The sequence below is a fragment of the Mustela lutreola genome, chromosome 11 (genome assembly GCF_030435805.1).
Source record: "Mustela lutreola isolate mMusLut2 chromosome 11, mMusLut2.pri, whole genome shotgun sequence".
In the NCBI taxonomy this organism is placed as follows: Eukaryota; Metazoa; Chordata; class Mammalia; order Carnivora; family Mustelidae; genus Mustela; species Mustela lutreola.
The window spans coordinates 39228985-39244069 of NC_081300.1; the positions used below are offsets into that span (position 1 = coordinate 39228985).

Consider the following 15085-nt stretch of genomic DNA (forward strand, 5'->3'; position numbering starts at 1 on the left):
CATTGCGTTTCCATGGCAAGAGTGTACCAGTCATTAGCTCTCCTTTTTCATTTTCTTCTTTTTTTTTTCTTTGATATGCTAAGTTTTTTTTTTTAAATTTTTTATTTTTTTATAAACATGTATTTTTATCCCCAGGGGTACAGGTCTGTGAATCAGCACTCACCAAAGCACATACCCTCCCCAATGTCCATAACCCCACCCCCCTTCTCCCATTCCCCCTTCTCCCAACCCCCCTCCCCCCAGCAACCCTCGGTTTGTTTTGTAAGATTAAGAGTCACTTATGGTTTGTCTCCCTCCCAATCCCATCCTGTTTCATTGATTCTTCTTCTACCCACTTAAGCCCCCATGTTGCATCACCGCTTCCTCATATCAGGGAGATCATATGATAGTTGTCTTTCTCTGCTTGACTTATTTCACTAAGCATGCTATGCTTAGCTAGTTCCATGCATGTTGTTGCAAATGGCAAGATTTCATTTCTTTTGATGGCTGCATAGTATTCCATTGTGTATATATACCACATCTTCTTGATCCATTTATCTGTTGATGGACATCTAGGTTCTTTCCATAGTTTGGCTATTGTGGACATTGCTGCTATGAACATTCGGGTGCACGTGCCCCTTTGGATCACTACGTTTGTATTTTTAGGGTAAATACCCAGTAGTGCAATTGCTGGGTCATAGGGCAGTTCTATTTTCAACATTTTGAGGAACCTCCATGCTGTTTTCCAGAGTGGTTGCACCAGCTTGCATTCCCACCAACAGTGGAGGAGGGTTCCCCTTTCTCCGCATCCTCGCCAGCATCTGTCATTTCCTGACTTGTTGATTTTAGCCATAACCTCTTCAACCTCAACCGCAGCAACATTTTCATTTTCTTCTGACTTCCACCAAGGTAGTCGTGATCCCCATTTCCAAGCCAACTCTAAGTCTGATGGGCCCGTGGGAAAGATATAAGTGCAGAAATGGCCTTGAGAGATCTTGAGAGATAACCTGTAGATAAACCACATTGTAGGAAAGTAGGAAATAGGAAAGTAGGAGGTAGGAAATATATCTGCTTTTTTGGCCAAGCTCAGTTTATGAGATGTACTCAAAATGTAATTTTATCCTGGTGTCTCCTCCTTCTTCAAAATATACTCAGGAGAAGGTTTTCCCTTGCCATGAAGAAACTCCTTCAATGGGTTCCTTTAATTCCATGTTTATTGTTTACTAATAAATGGCTCCAGATTTACTTCAGGTTCAAAACAGTGTCACATCAATAGTCACATGCCCATTGCCAGCAATTATGAAAATTCTGAACTCGGTTTACTGTTCACTCCTCTCCTTTCTACCGGCTGGGCCAGTTTCAAGAGAGCTAGCTGCCTGTCACCTGGAAGGCAGGACACACATCTTCTCTGTCCTAATTCTTCTACTTTTTCCACCCGACTCATTAGCTATGGTCTTTAACCCCTCCTGGGTTGAAACCCAGGGAACTATCTGGAAGCAGAAAGGCAGGCAGGGAATTTTCTCATATAAATTGCTATTGTTCTAAGCTGATTTTATGGTACCTGGGCAGAGAAGACTGTTTAAGCTGACTCTTATTCTCATGGAGGTTTTAGTAGCGAAATTTGGAAGGCCTTCGCTGGTCCCCTCCAACCACACCTCTAGCCTCTGCTTGTCCTTCTGCTGGCCCACCTCTCCCGTCAGCCTCTGGTTCTTAAGTAGCCCGTTCTGTGGAGACTTTTCTCTGCTGGAGTCCCATTGCCTTTCTAGGCCAGCTTCTCTGCCTGGACAAAAAGTAGCTTCAAGCCATTCCTACTTTGGATCTCTCCCTGGTACCTGGGTTTTGCGTCTCTGAAACCAGCAAGAGAGAGGAGTTACTTTCTGGATATGATGGTGACTCACCTCAGAGCTGTCAAACCAGCTCTTCAACACGTCTTCTGCTCTTTGATTTCCTGAGCCGAAGTCAGTCTCCCTTCACTCTGGTCTCAAAGCCAGAGGAGGAATAACTAGCTCTCTCAACAATTGTTGAGGTTCCTCCTTCTTCCGTTTGACAGAAGGCTGGCGTGTCTCCAGTCCTCCTCCCTTTGGGAAAAAAGAAGCTCTCGGTGCAGCTTTCCCTGTGCAATGGTCCTCAAATGCTTTCCCCTTTCCTTTCTTAACATTTTTACATCCTCCATTTGGGTCAGTGTTCCCCTAGTGTCAAGCTCCAAATTTGTGAAACCAGCTCTTAACCTTTTGCTTTAAAATATGCGCATTTTGATTCAGGGCCTTACTTTGGTGTGCCATATCTAGCGTATGCTGAAATCTTTCTCACAACTTAAATTTTAGCATGCTAATACATACACACAGACACATTTTTAAAGCATTAGATAAAGGAAAACATCCAGCATTTTCGTATGAGGGAAACATGGCACCGAAGTATGGGAGGCTATTCAATGACACCTAAAACTTGGGCCTCCACGGACTCATTCATTCATTCATTTAATTCTAATTGAAAAGGCATCATATGCAGGCACTGTGCTTAGCTCTGAAAGCACAATAGTGAACCAAAAAAGGCACGGTCCCTGCTAATGGACTATACCGTCTACAAGGAAGACATCTATCCCCATTTTTATTTGCCCTTTTTATTTTTCAAATAGAGACTTTATTAAACCCTGTACTCTTGGTTCAATATCAGAAGTGCTCCCCTTTCGTTAATGTCAGCCGGTACGAGGCAATTAAATCAACGTATATATGAGACAGCTGGTTCTTGCCAAAAAGTGGCTGGAATATATGATATGAGGTTGTTACCTAAAGTCCTTGCCAAGGTTTTGTGTTATTGAAACCTGAAAGTGCGCTTAATCAGAAGTACTTCTTGGTTAGAGCACCATGGGTCAGTAGGTGAAGCAATGGCACGGAAAGGACTCTGGGAACATGAATTTTAATTTGGTTCTGCCACTGACTGCGACCTTGATCAAGTCCCCACACTTGTGTCTCAGTTTCCCTGCTGGAAGAGCAGGAGGGGGCTTGTAATAAAATTGGCTGAGTGTTGTTGTGCTCTGTTTTCTTTACATCTGGAGAAGGCAAGTTAGCACTACAATATCTGTTTTGTGGATATTGCAACTGAGCTCAAAAAAAAAAAAAAAAAAAAATCCAAAGATATTTCTGTATTCACATAGTAAATGAGAAGTCATGTAAAAGTTGGAACTAGGAATCTGTAACTCCCCAATCTTTTATCTTGGCAGTGTTCTTCACAATGTTAAATATGAACTCGGTTTTCAGTGGTTCAGCTTCTGTTTCCTTTTCACCATCTTTCAAGGAGAGGCTCTATACTGACTCCTTTCTAACCTGTAGTGAAAGATATATAAGCTGACTCTTCAAGCTGTATTTTTTTTTTTTTTTTTTACTCTGGGGTTTAATGAGGGCATGAGCTAAATGAAACAAAGCAGGTACCAAGGCCCCACTCTGAGCCAGACAATGATAGGTACGGAGCAGACTAGACAATGTGGTTAATCAGAGCTCATAGTTGTTGAGCACTTACTTCCTGCCAAGTGATTTCTGTGGATTTTTCTTTTAGTTATCAAAGCAAACCCTGTGGGGCAACAAACAGCCCTTTTCTCGATGATTAAACTGAGGCTCAGCGTGGTCGAACGTCCTTTCCAAGATCACACAGCTAGTAAGTGGAGGAAACAATAGTTTGACCCAAACCTTCTAACTCCAGAGTCCATATTTTTACCCACTAACTTACTCTGCCTTCCAAAGATGAATAAGATTAGATAGAACCTCTTGTGAAGAAGGTCACGGATGAATGGAGGAGAAAGATTTATAAATAACTGCTATGGAAGTACAGAAAAATGTGCAGTGACATCTGTTTGCGGATGGAGCAAACGAGTGTGTGAGGAAGTGTTGCAAAGGAGACAACATATGAACTTGAAGGAAGCAAATGAGAGATGGAGATAGGCATTTCCGAGCAAGAGCGTGGGGCTAAGGCACTGGAAATCTATAAGATGTCCCGGGGAAGGAACTCTGAGTAGTTGAGTATGGCTTGAGCATAATACCGTTGGCTCCTTTCTTTCCAGATGTCCATCCTCTCTCAGGCTTTTCAGTGGGTTCACAGAATCTGAATGTAGGCATGAGACTTCTCACTATTCTTTCCTCCTGCCCAAAGCCCAGGGGACAGGGAGAATCCACAACTGCAAAGATATTGCCAACATCTTACCAAACACTGAGAAAAAGTTCAAGTGACTAGTTTTATTCCCCAAGGGAAAGCATACAGTTCTGAGATACCCTTTGATGCGGGAAACAGAGGCAGAAGAAAAATTATTAAATTCCTTTACCCACTGACAAGCCCTTAAAACAGGCAGAGTGACATTCCTCTAGGGACTACCTCCACCTTAAGGCTTTGTGAAGGGCAAAGGTCAATCCTAGCCTGACCGACCCCTTCCCCCAACCAGGATCCTGTAAGTCTACTTTAACAATTCCTTTGGAAACTTCCTTTATCTCTAAACCCTCCAAGTAGTGTTGACAATCATTCCCAAGCATAAGGACCACTGGTAAGGAGTCTCACAACAAAGGTTTTATTACTGGAAATGAATAACATTTTTCCCAAAATGTTTTGCCCTTCAAGGTCTTGGAAGCCTTGCTTCCGAAATTCCTTAGGGGTTTACGCCATCCCTGACCCCCTCCCAACTTACAAGTATATAATGGACCACTCCTCACAACCCTGGGGCAGCAGTTCTTTCTGCCCAAAGGTCCTGTCCCCTGTCCCCGTTCTTTAGTAAACCACGATTTTGCACCAAAGACATCTTAAGAATTCATTCTTGGTCACTGGCTAACTTCCCCACCGAACTTATATTCTAAGAATTCATCACCTTAATCTATGGATGAGTGAGTTTTTTCTGATTGTGAAGTCAGCCGCAGACTGATGGTAGCTTTTATGTCAATGGCCTCCTTGTCCCCAACATCCAAGTTGATCCCATACTCCACGTGACACCAAAATTTAGGCAACACAAATAAGTTAAGTTGTGGAAATGGATGTGAATAATGTTATTGAAAATAAGGCAATGCAGGCGCCTGGGTGGCTCAGTTGGTTGAGTGACTGCCTTTGGCTCAGGTCATGATCCCGGACTTCCAGGATTGAGTCCCACATTGGGCTCCCAGCTCCTTGGGGAGCCAACTTCTCCCTCTGACCTTCTTCTCTCTCATGCTCTCTCTCACTCATTCTCTCTCAAATAAATAAATAAAATCTTAAAAAAATAAAAATAAGGCAATGGGAGGGCGTGAGTTGAGATGATTTCCATTCCCATTCCAAGAATGCCTATTCCAAGGAAAAGACATCATGAAGAAAGAGAAAATTCCATTCCAATACATTTCTGAAGAGCTTATGGTACTCCAGGCTTGTTCTAGCCTAGAAAATGAGGCTCTTGCCCTTTATTTAATGTTATTTTAATATTTTAAATAAAGTACTATGGAAGCTCAATGTGAAGAAGGGAAGAAAAGTTTTTTTCTTTGTAATGTCATCCATCAGTTTCTGCCTCAAGAGTCTTCCATTTATGGCTGTTTGTCTTGTTTTGGTTTTTCCCATGACAATTCATGAGAAGTAGTTAAAATAGCATTTCAATTAAAACACATTCTGGACTATTCCACAGTTAAGTATCAACGGATGCTTAAGTGCTGGTTTAAGGATTGACCACACCCACAGCAGAAAGCCTTATTAACTAGGTTTCTTTGTAGGAAATCCAAAGAATCGCATGGGAACTCATTTTTGTATGGTTTTGGAGTAGTGACCATGTAAAATATTTGCTTTGTGAGAACAAGATAGAGAAGGATTTATATTTGCTCTTCTCAGGCTTTCAGTCCCTCTCCTGGTGTTTCAATCCATGCTACTAGATGGGGATCTCTGGATAGAAGCTTGGAAACCATTTTGTGGGGAGGGCGGTGTTGAACTGTATTTCCTCATAAGCTTTTGTTATTTCTGCTTATCAGGACTAATAAAACAATAAACAGAGAGTTTTTGAGAGAAGATTGAGTCACTGGGTTAAAAAACAAAAATCAGTGAGAATTGCCAAACTATTAATTTTATAGAGTACAGTACTTGTATTCTGAAAAGGAAAAGGATAGAATTCCTGAATAAAAAAATCCAGATTTGTAATAATGAGGGCTATGATAATAATCACATTTACATCTAATAATTTTACATCTATTATTTTTAAATATTGAGATTATTTGGCACTCTCGGATAGGTGTCATTTTCGTTTTACTCTTGAAGAAATCCTGTCTTTGAGAGGTTAAGTATCTTACATGAGTTCATATAGCTAATAAGGAGGATGACGTGGACATGGACTTGGACTAATATCTACAATGTTCAAGACTGAACTTCAGTGCTGTTTTACTGCCTAAATTAAATGGCATATTTAATCCTTAAAGAATATGTAAACTCAGAAATCCAGGTTCACAAACAGCTTCTAAATGTTCTATTTTAATGCTCTCACAACACGCTTAATTCTTTGCCCTATCCTTCATTTAATCGAAAAATTGCCTGCTTGTGGACCCTCCCCCTGTAAACAGCTTCCGCCCAAGTTCAAGAGCCACATCTAAGCACTGAGAAAAACACAGGATCACTCAATTGATGCTTTCTGTTTACATCCTGTGCCTCTTACTCAGACCTTTTGAACAGCTCCTAATCTCTTGTGGTTGAGAGATTTTGACCTGGACCCATGACTCATGTTGCCAAAAACTTCTTTTTCACCCCCTGACCCTGTGTGTTCCGGAATCCTAACCTCAGTATCTGATCCCTAATGCCGGTCTCCCTGGATTCTTGTCCTCTTACTTGCTAATCTCTCCCTGAGTTGACCTCTCTGGAATTAATCAATGATCCACCTGCCAGTACCTTTTGTGCCTAACCAAATTCCCAGTCCTGACCCTCCGGCCTTCTCTCAGTCCATTGTCTCCCAAGCCCTGTTAGAACGTGCTTTGAGGGAATAGTCTGATATACAAAGAAGCAAAATTAGTTTGAAGATTTACAAAACATAAGCCTTGAAAATAAACATATCTCCAGAGACCCAAAATGGGCAGTATGGATGTGTAGATCACACGTCCACAGAGCATGGCACCAGTCAGGAGTCAAAAGAGGAAGGATAGCAGGAGGGAGTATAGAAATCAAGGAACTACTGAAATGGTATGAATTTTCAAATGTACAATTATTTATGTCTAGCTCATCTCTTCTAACTTACAGTCTCTTTGAAAGCAGAGATCTGAGTTTCATTTCATTGTAGATCTCACACAGTGTTCGGTATAATACCTGGGCCTAGTTAGCCCTTATAGAGATATATTGAATTAATTAATTGACTAACACTTAATGCATTAACTAGAAATGCTCCTTTGATCCCTTGGTCCTCTAAGACTATCTTTAGCACCTCTATACACAAGTAAACAACGCATGTCTATAACTCTGTTTATCAGTTTACTTTCCCTACTAGATGAGGATTTTAGGATTTAAGAAAGGACTGAAATTGTCTGTGTTGTGGTCTGGCATTCATCTGCATTTTCCAAAAAGAAAGAAAATGTAAATAGGGGAGCCTGGGTGGCTCAGTGGGTTAAAACCTCTGCCTTCAGCTCAGGTTATGATCTCAGGGTCCTGGGTTCAAACCCCATCTCACATCGGGCTCTCCGCTCAGCAGGGAACCTGCTTTCCTCTCTCTCTCTGCCTACCTCTCTGCCTACTTGTGATCTCCGTCTGTCAAATAAATAAATAAAATCTTAAAAAAAGAAAGAAAGAAAGAAAATGTAAATAAATAAACCGAAGACACGGACAAAAAGAATAACAGGAGTCCATGCTGTTCAGCCTCCTTTACAAGAAAATAAAAATATTCCAAGAAATAATTCAAGGTACATCTGTACCTGGACAGATTAGAGTAAGTTACAACCCGGGGCAAAATGAAAAGAGAACCAAACGTCCTACTCCGAACATATATTTGAGAACACATGGAAAATAACACTGGAACTTTGAAAATACAAGGGCTGGCCCTGAGGATTTCAACCGAACTGCCTTGCCTTCTGCTTGAACAACCGAACAAAGAGCTGAGGGGCCATGTTCCGGCCTGAGAGCTCCCCACGTGTTTGCATTAGTGAGGTAAGCAACTGCAAGGAGGGGACTTAAAAGAAGACTTTGTATTGTTCATGGAGCCTTTCGAGCATGGCCAGGGTGGAATTCCATCTGTTCAGCTCAGTCTGGTTCAGTGAGCCGGTTCACTTTTAATGGTTCACTGACTTGTGACACCTAGTAGAAATTACAACCAATGTTTTAAAAAAAAAAAAAAAAAAACCTTTACATGATCATTTTTGAAACTGTGTGGCATTTATGAAAGTTTACTTTGAAGTTTTCAGCTCCGTGTGTTTCTGATCTGTTTCCACGACGTCTTTCTCCGGTGGGGAGAAAAAAAAGAAGAAAAAGCATTAAAAAATGCCGCTGAAAAAGACGACTACATTTGTTGAGCTCTGTTTTGCACACTGGCTTAATTTGTGCTTGATTTCAGACAAACACAGGAAGTTACCGAGCTCTCACTCAAGGCTTGCATTCACCTAACCGTGAGCTCTTTATACGTAGAAAGAGCTATAAATGCCTACCAGTCTGCAGCTGCTTACCAGATTCTCTACCTTGAGGAACAGGTAGAATTCCACTCTCCTCGCTTGAATGACTCACTGAACAATACCAAGTTATTGAGTTTTTCAGGAGCGAGAAGGTGATGGGGGAGGGTGCTCCATCTGATACGTGCTCAGTGGCGTCTTACAAAAAGCCTGTGTGCTTGCATGGACCTTTGCAGGAGGCCAAGTGCTGATCAGCGATTGTGATCAGTTAGATCATCATTTGCACTTACCTAGAGGAGAAGCAATCAAGTGGTGCAGGGCTCTGATGATGTCAAGTGATGAATGGTTATTTGCCATGTATTTTGCAAATAGCACATTGGGCATGATGAAGGAGAACCCTTGTAAGAAGTTCAACAAATAACACAAGGCATTCCCACTACACTTTAAGAAACCCGCCTCAAAGCTGCCAGACCTATTTCTCACAAGGTGAAGGAAGCATGCAATCTACCAGGAGAAAAAAAAAAAAAACAAAATAGAGAGAGGAATGCTTAAGGAGGATTTCCACTGCATGCACTGGAGATCTGAAAAGAATGAAAGCAAATCTCTAAGACAGAAATGTAAGGTAGAAGGAAATGCAAGGAGGCAGACCACATCAGGCACCAAGTCTGGCTGATTATGCCTTCATCACTGAACGCCACTGATGGTTTTGGCTTATCTAACACACATGTACGCTTCAGTTGACTCCAAAAAGTAGTTCCAACATTTTCATCTGATCGTTGCTGAGTACAGGAGGGAAATGTAACACAAAACGGACAGGCTATCCCTGGGTGTCAACACTAAAGAATTTCCTGTTGGTAGTAACACTTCATCAAGTAAAAGGATCCTGATTTGTCTGTCATCAATGAAAAGGACGCCATTTAAAGTATCTTCTTTAAAATGAAGCTTTTGCCATTTTTTGCTTCCTCTACATCTCTGACATTACTTCATTTTTTTTGAGGTTAGCTTACCATTTTACTCATTCCAAGACTGTCCCTTTAAACTGGGTTCTTGCTTTTCTTCACAGTCACCTCCGGGATTGTCATTGCCAAGTCAAAGCAGGTGGGGCAGAGGAAAGTTTGCTGCAAAGGAAGCTTGCTTCTCTGAGGTCTACTCATATCTCTGATGAGATCCTTCCCTCTAGACTTTCAGGCTGTTAGTTGCTGGATGTTCCTGTCTTGGCTCTGTCCCTTTGCATTTGTCTCAGACTTCAACTTCTGAACAGTTCTCATCATCTTCCATCAGAGTGAGTGGATGGCTCATTTCCGGCCTGTTTAAGACGGGTCGACAACATGCTATTAATACACAGAGCACTTGCTATTCTTGGTTTCAACCCTTTTTAGCCTAGTTTCTCGATACTAATCTTCCTTTCCAAAGCTGCTCATTTTGAACAGTAAATTCTATTGGTCAAATTAGTCTTTATTTGATTATTTTTCAAATTATTTGAATTATTTTTATTTTACTAGGTGGCCGAGGAAGCATCTAGTAGATCAACTCTGTCCACTTTACAGATCCATTTTTCTTCTTTTTAAAAGAAAAAAAAATGCTATAAAGTGGTTTGCATGTTCATCCTCCCCCAAAAAAGTAAGCACACATACAACACAAGAGACTAATTGGACCTGAGTTTTTACTAACATTTATAGCAAAAGGAAATGCTTCTCCCTAGAAATGAATATGAAAATAAAGGGAGGAAACTGAGAAATATATTACCAAAAAAAAAAAAAGATGTTTCTGAGTACTCTCTGGAAAGTGCAAATCAGCTACTTGTGTGTCTGTGGGTTAAACCTTTCTTTGGAACTATTTCAGGGGCTAACCTGGGTGGCATTTAGAAAATCACAGCATGATTAAAGATTGCTGGCATGCTTTACAAAAAGAAAAGAAGAAAAAGAGGAAGGTCAGGCCTCACTAACTTCTTGGAATTTCTGGAAGACACAGCTGACCATGGAGACAGAATAGAATGAACACCCTATTCTTTGCATTTTTTTTTTTTTTTTAAAGAAAGCTTTTGATACTGGTTGTGTGAGATACTATGAGAAGTTTTAAAACAGGTGAAATCATCAGGACACGGGGAAGAAGTGAAAATACGTAGAGTTGTACCCTGGAAAATGGGTTCATCTGCCCATTCAAAAGGTAACAAATACGAAAATGTGTGTGAAAAGTTCTAAAACAGAAACAGAAAATAAACACTTATTGGACACCTACTGTGTCCGAGGCATGTCACAAGCTTGCTCTCAGTGGATCTTTGCTCAGCCATGCTAGGTAGATATGGCTGTCTTCCTTTACCACATGAGGAAACTGACTCTCCATGAGACTAAGTAGATAGTCTCAAGTGACCTGGCTGGTGACTGAGTGGGGGAACAGGTATTCAAACTCAGGTGTAGCTGGCACCAACCCTCAAGGTCTTGTCACTACGCTGCATGGCCTCCCGGGGAGACTGATGTTGGCATCTCTGGAGCCCAAACCCTTCAGCTTTCTTTTTCCCCAGGAGGGCTCTCTGCTAGCCTCTTCTTCCAGATCCCCATTAAACAGATCCTGGATTTCTCCATCCACAGTAAGGTACAACAATGACGGTATTTGGATTGCCCATGTTTTTAGCCTTAAACGAAAGGGATTTTGTTCTAAGAGGAAATTCTAGCATTTGAGGAATGACAAGAGGGGAGGCTTCCCATCTCCTTGTGACCTGCTCCTGGCTCTGCAGAAGGTCTCCCCTGCTCATGTATACCTTTAAATATGAGTGTGTGCAATGCACCGTGCAGAGTTCAGCAACATCTTTTGGCTAACTAGCTGACATTTTGGTGCTTAATAAAAATGGACATAGCCTGGGGGAGTCAATTACAATGAGGGTACTGAGCTAGAACCTTGCTGGAAAGGAAGAGGAAAAACAAAAGAATAAAGTGGCTAGAATTGAAGAAAAAGTTTAACAGGTGAACTTCGATAATGGTTACATTAGTTCATATCATGAACTTTGTCCCCATAACTTTAGGATGTCTTTTAATGTTCTAGTGTCCATACCTCTCAGCTAGTAAATATTAGACACTATGTATAGTACATACACACACTAAACACATACATATTTACACATATATATATTTACACACAGATACACACACATACATATATATACACATGCACACACATATCTCAAAAAAGCAATCATAAGTTCAATATTTATAAGGCTTTTGAAAATTAAAGCAAATTACAATTATTAGACAGTTTTTTTTTCTATAATCATCCCTCGAGATTATTTTTTACATCCTGGGGTATCACAAAATCAAAGTACCTTATGCTCCAGTGCAAGAAGTATTTTGGCCTTCAGAGAATACATGCCCTGAGGAGCTTACCAGAGGGACTTGCTTGTAAGGGCGAGTCACTTCCTGTGTTTCTTCCGGAAGTCCATTAATGAGCCACCCCCCACAGGAATCCCCCACGATAGGTAACATAGCAATCTTAACGTCGTCCTTTCATGCTTACATGTGGCATTTGGCCAAGATTGTTGAGAGCCTCCAAAGAGAGTATGATTAAGAAATCAAAATCTTACCAAAAGTTTTTTGTTGTTGTTTTCTCATAATCCACACTAGTGATTCTCACACCCCTTGTTTTAGGAATCCTTTACACTCTTAAAAAATATTCGGTACTCAAAAGAGATTTTAATTACATGGATTATACCTATTAACATTTACCTTGCTAGAAATGAAAAAGCAGACATTTCAAATATATATTTATTAATTCATTTAAAAATGACAAACCTATTACATGTTACAGTTGATCACAATTTTGTGAAAAGTACATATATTGTTCAAAACAACCCAAAATTAGGGAACTGTCTGGCATTTTAAAAATATGTTTACAAATCACTTCAGTGTCTGGCTTATTAGATGACAATTGGATTCTTATGTCTGCTTCTGCGTTCAATTTGTTATGTTGCTTTGGGAGAAGCACATGAAGAAAATCCAGACTCACACAGATCTATAGTTAGAAAAGGGAGTGCATTTTTGTAATCATTTCAGCTAATTATGGATATCCTTTTTTGATACTACACCAATACTTGACAGGCGGTAGTTTCCTTTCAGTCAGTTGCAATGTGAACTATGAGATTATAATAATTAACTTTCTATACTCTGTTAAATTGAATCCATTGTTTTATCTTGCATGCTTTTCATGAATCCTTTGCCCATGTATGATTTTGTATGCCAAGTATCAATATTTGGAAAATATGGTTTCATCAAATTATGTTAAACTTCTAAGTGTTGACACATATCATTGTACAATATTTTTAAAAATTATCTGTTAATTGTAGTACCACCAATTTCATAAGATAAATGTTTAAGTCAATTTCATGGTGGTGAATGTAGTTTTCCAAAATTCTATTTTTCATTAGAAAGCTCAAATTTTATCATTGGCAGTAAGTATTGTCAATTGTTTTTCTTGAAATGACAGGGTTCACTTTGTTTGTTTGTCAAGAGAATTTCAGCCATATATCCATGTCTGAAAATACTTCTCAGTCATTCTTTCAAATCCTGTCACACGAAAATTTTTTAAAAAGGTTAGTTTAGCTTGCAACTCAAACAGTTGTATAAGAAGTTTTCCTTAAGACAACCATTACACTTTGGTATACTGGAACAATTCCCATTTTGTCACACAGAACATTAAAAAATACATATTCAAAATTAGGATGTAACAAAATTAAAATTTTATTTATTTATCAAAGGCATTCTTAAGTGAAATTGACAATTTTTTAAAACCAAAAGTATGTAGCATTTAAGAACACAATGATGCTTGTTTTGTTTGGTACTGCTGCCTTGAATCGTCCTAAGGCACCAGCAATTTTACCACCATTGTTTTTCCACTGTCAGTAAAAAGTCAAAGTGGTAAAAAGTTCAGATAACATCTTTATTATTGAAATCGTTTTGGCTTCATGCAAAAGATTTCAGGCACCTCCAAGAGGTCTATGAACCACACTTTAAGAACTATTGCTCTATATAAATAATCTCTTGTGCTTATAACTACAAAAACTTGAGCATCCTAGAGCTATTAGAAGCTCTGCGTCCTTGCCTTTAGGCTTTTTCTGACTGGTTATCTGTGGTATTGTTGATAAAGTGTGGGTAACTATGTATGTGTTGTCATGAAATTTCCTCAAGGTGAGTGGGTTTCAGTTAGTGCTTTGTCTGCTAGCTGTTTTCACTTGCCTGATTTTAGCACCGTATTCAATAATTACTCAGGTTTTTTAGATATCTGGCCTTTTTTTCATGTTCTGCAGAGCTGAACGGCTGAACGCTTTCAGAGCAGATATTGTATCTCTTCCATTTCTGAATTTGTACCACATAACTCTTGGTAAGTGCTTGGGAAAGGTTGAGGTTCGGTGAATTAGAAGATGACAGGGTAGTTGTCTTGCTGGGGGATATTGTTCACCCTTATTTTATTACTGTTTATTTAGGGTAAGTGGTAGATGGTGATATGAAAATTAGCTAAGAATGTAAGGTAGGATCATTTTTGGATACTGTCACTCACTTGGTCATCTTTATTTTTGTCCTTGAAAATTCAGTGCCACATTCATGTTACTAAAGAAGCTTGCAGGCTATCTGAATGTGCCTATCTAGTTCCTTGTCACACCAGAATTCCAGAGCAGCTTGCTTTTGAATTACTAGGGAATCGTGCATTATTTTCCCTCATACAAATTGATAGAAGACTTTGCTGTTTCCTCAGATTTTGTGTGTCTTTGGTGCACTCACTGAAGAAAGTCATGAAATCAAACAGGCTTGAATTTGCCAAGTGTATATTTAGAAATAGTGATTCCCCAAAACAAACTGAGGGTTGCTGGGGGGAGGGGGTTTGGGAGAAGGGGGTGGGATTATGGACATTGGGGAGGGTATGTGCTTTGGTGAGTGCTGTGAAGTGTGTAAACCTGGTGATTCACAGACCTGTACCCCTGGGGATAAAAATATATGTTTATAAAAAATAAAAAATTATAGAAATAGTGATTCCCCATTTCTAAATGTTTCACTTTGTTTCTGCAAAAATTAATATATTAAACCAAAATGTATGCATCCTTTTACATTTTATGATTTATTTCATGTACATTCACATTGTTATTTCATATAAAAAGAGCTATTGTACATCGAAGATTGTCTTTTTGCCGATCTCTAGACTGGAATCTAGAGTCTCTAGATCTCTAGAGAATCTAGAGATCTAAACTGCCGATCTCTAGACACAGTTCTAGTTGATGCTCACAAAAATTCTGTGAGGCAAATATTTTTACCGGTCCCAATTTATAGATGAGGAAACTGAGGCTCAGTGAGATAACTAACTTGGACTTAGATCTAGCAAGTTACAGAGGTGGAAATCTAGCCCAGTTCTCTAACTCCAATGCTCGAATCTTTTCCACTAAAGCACACTTCTGGAAGTTTAATTTTGTTATTCTTATTGAAAATACTCCAAATTCTTTATCAGAAATTTGCTTCGAAACACTGTGGTTTGGGATTTACTGTTTTTGGAAAGCTTACGAAAACATT

The 15085-nt window shown here is 39.7% G+C and overlaps 1 long non-coding RNA gene across 1 annotated transcript; it reads right to left on the reverse strand.

Annotated features, from left to right (window-relative positions):
* Positions 1 to 267: 267 nt before the first annotated feature.
* On the reverse strand, positions 268 to 11947 carry LOC131811277 (uncharacterized). The gene is made up of 4 exons (XR_009345863.1): positions 11857 to 11947; positions 9548 to 9846; positions 1878 to 2057; positions 268 to 986 (listed from the first exon to the last, which is right to left on the reverse strand). It is a non-coding gene; the product is annotated as an uncharacterized LOC131811277 (long non-coding RNA).
* Positions 11948 to 15085: the final 3138 nt, after the last annotated feature.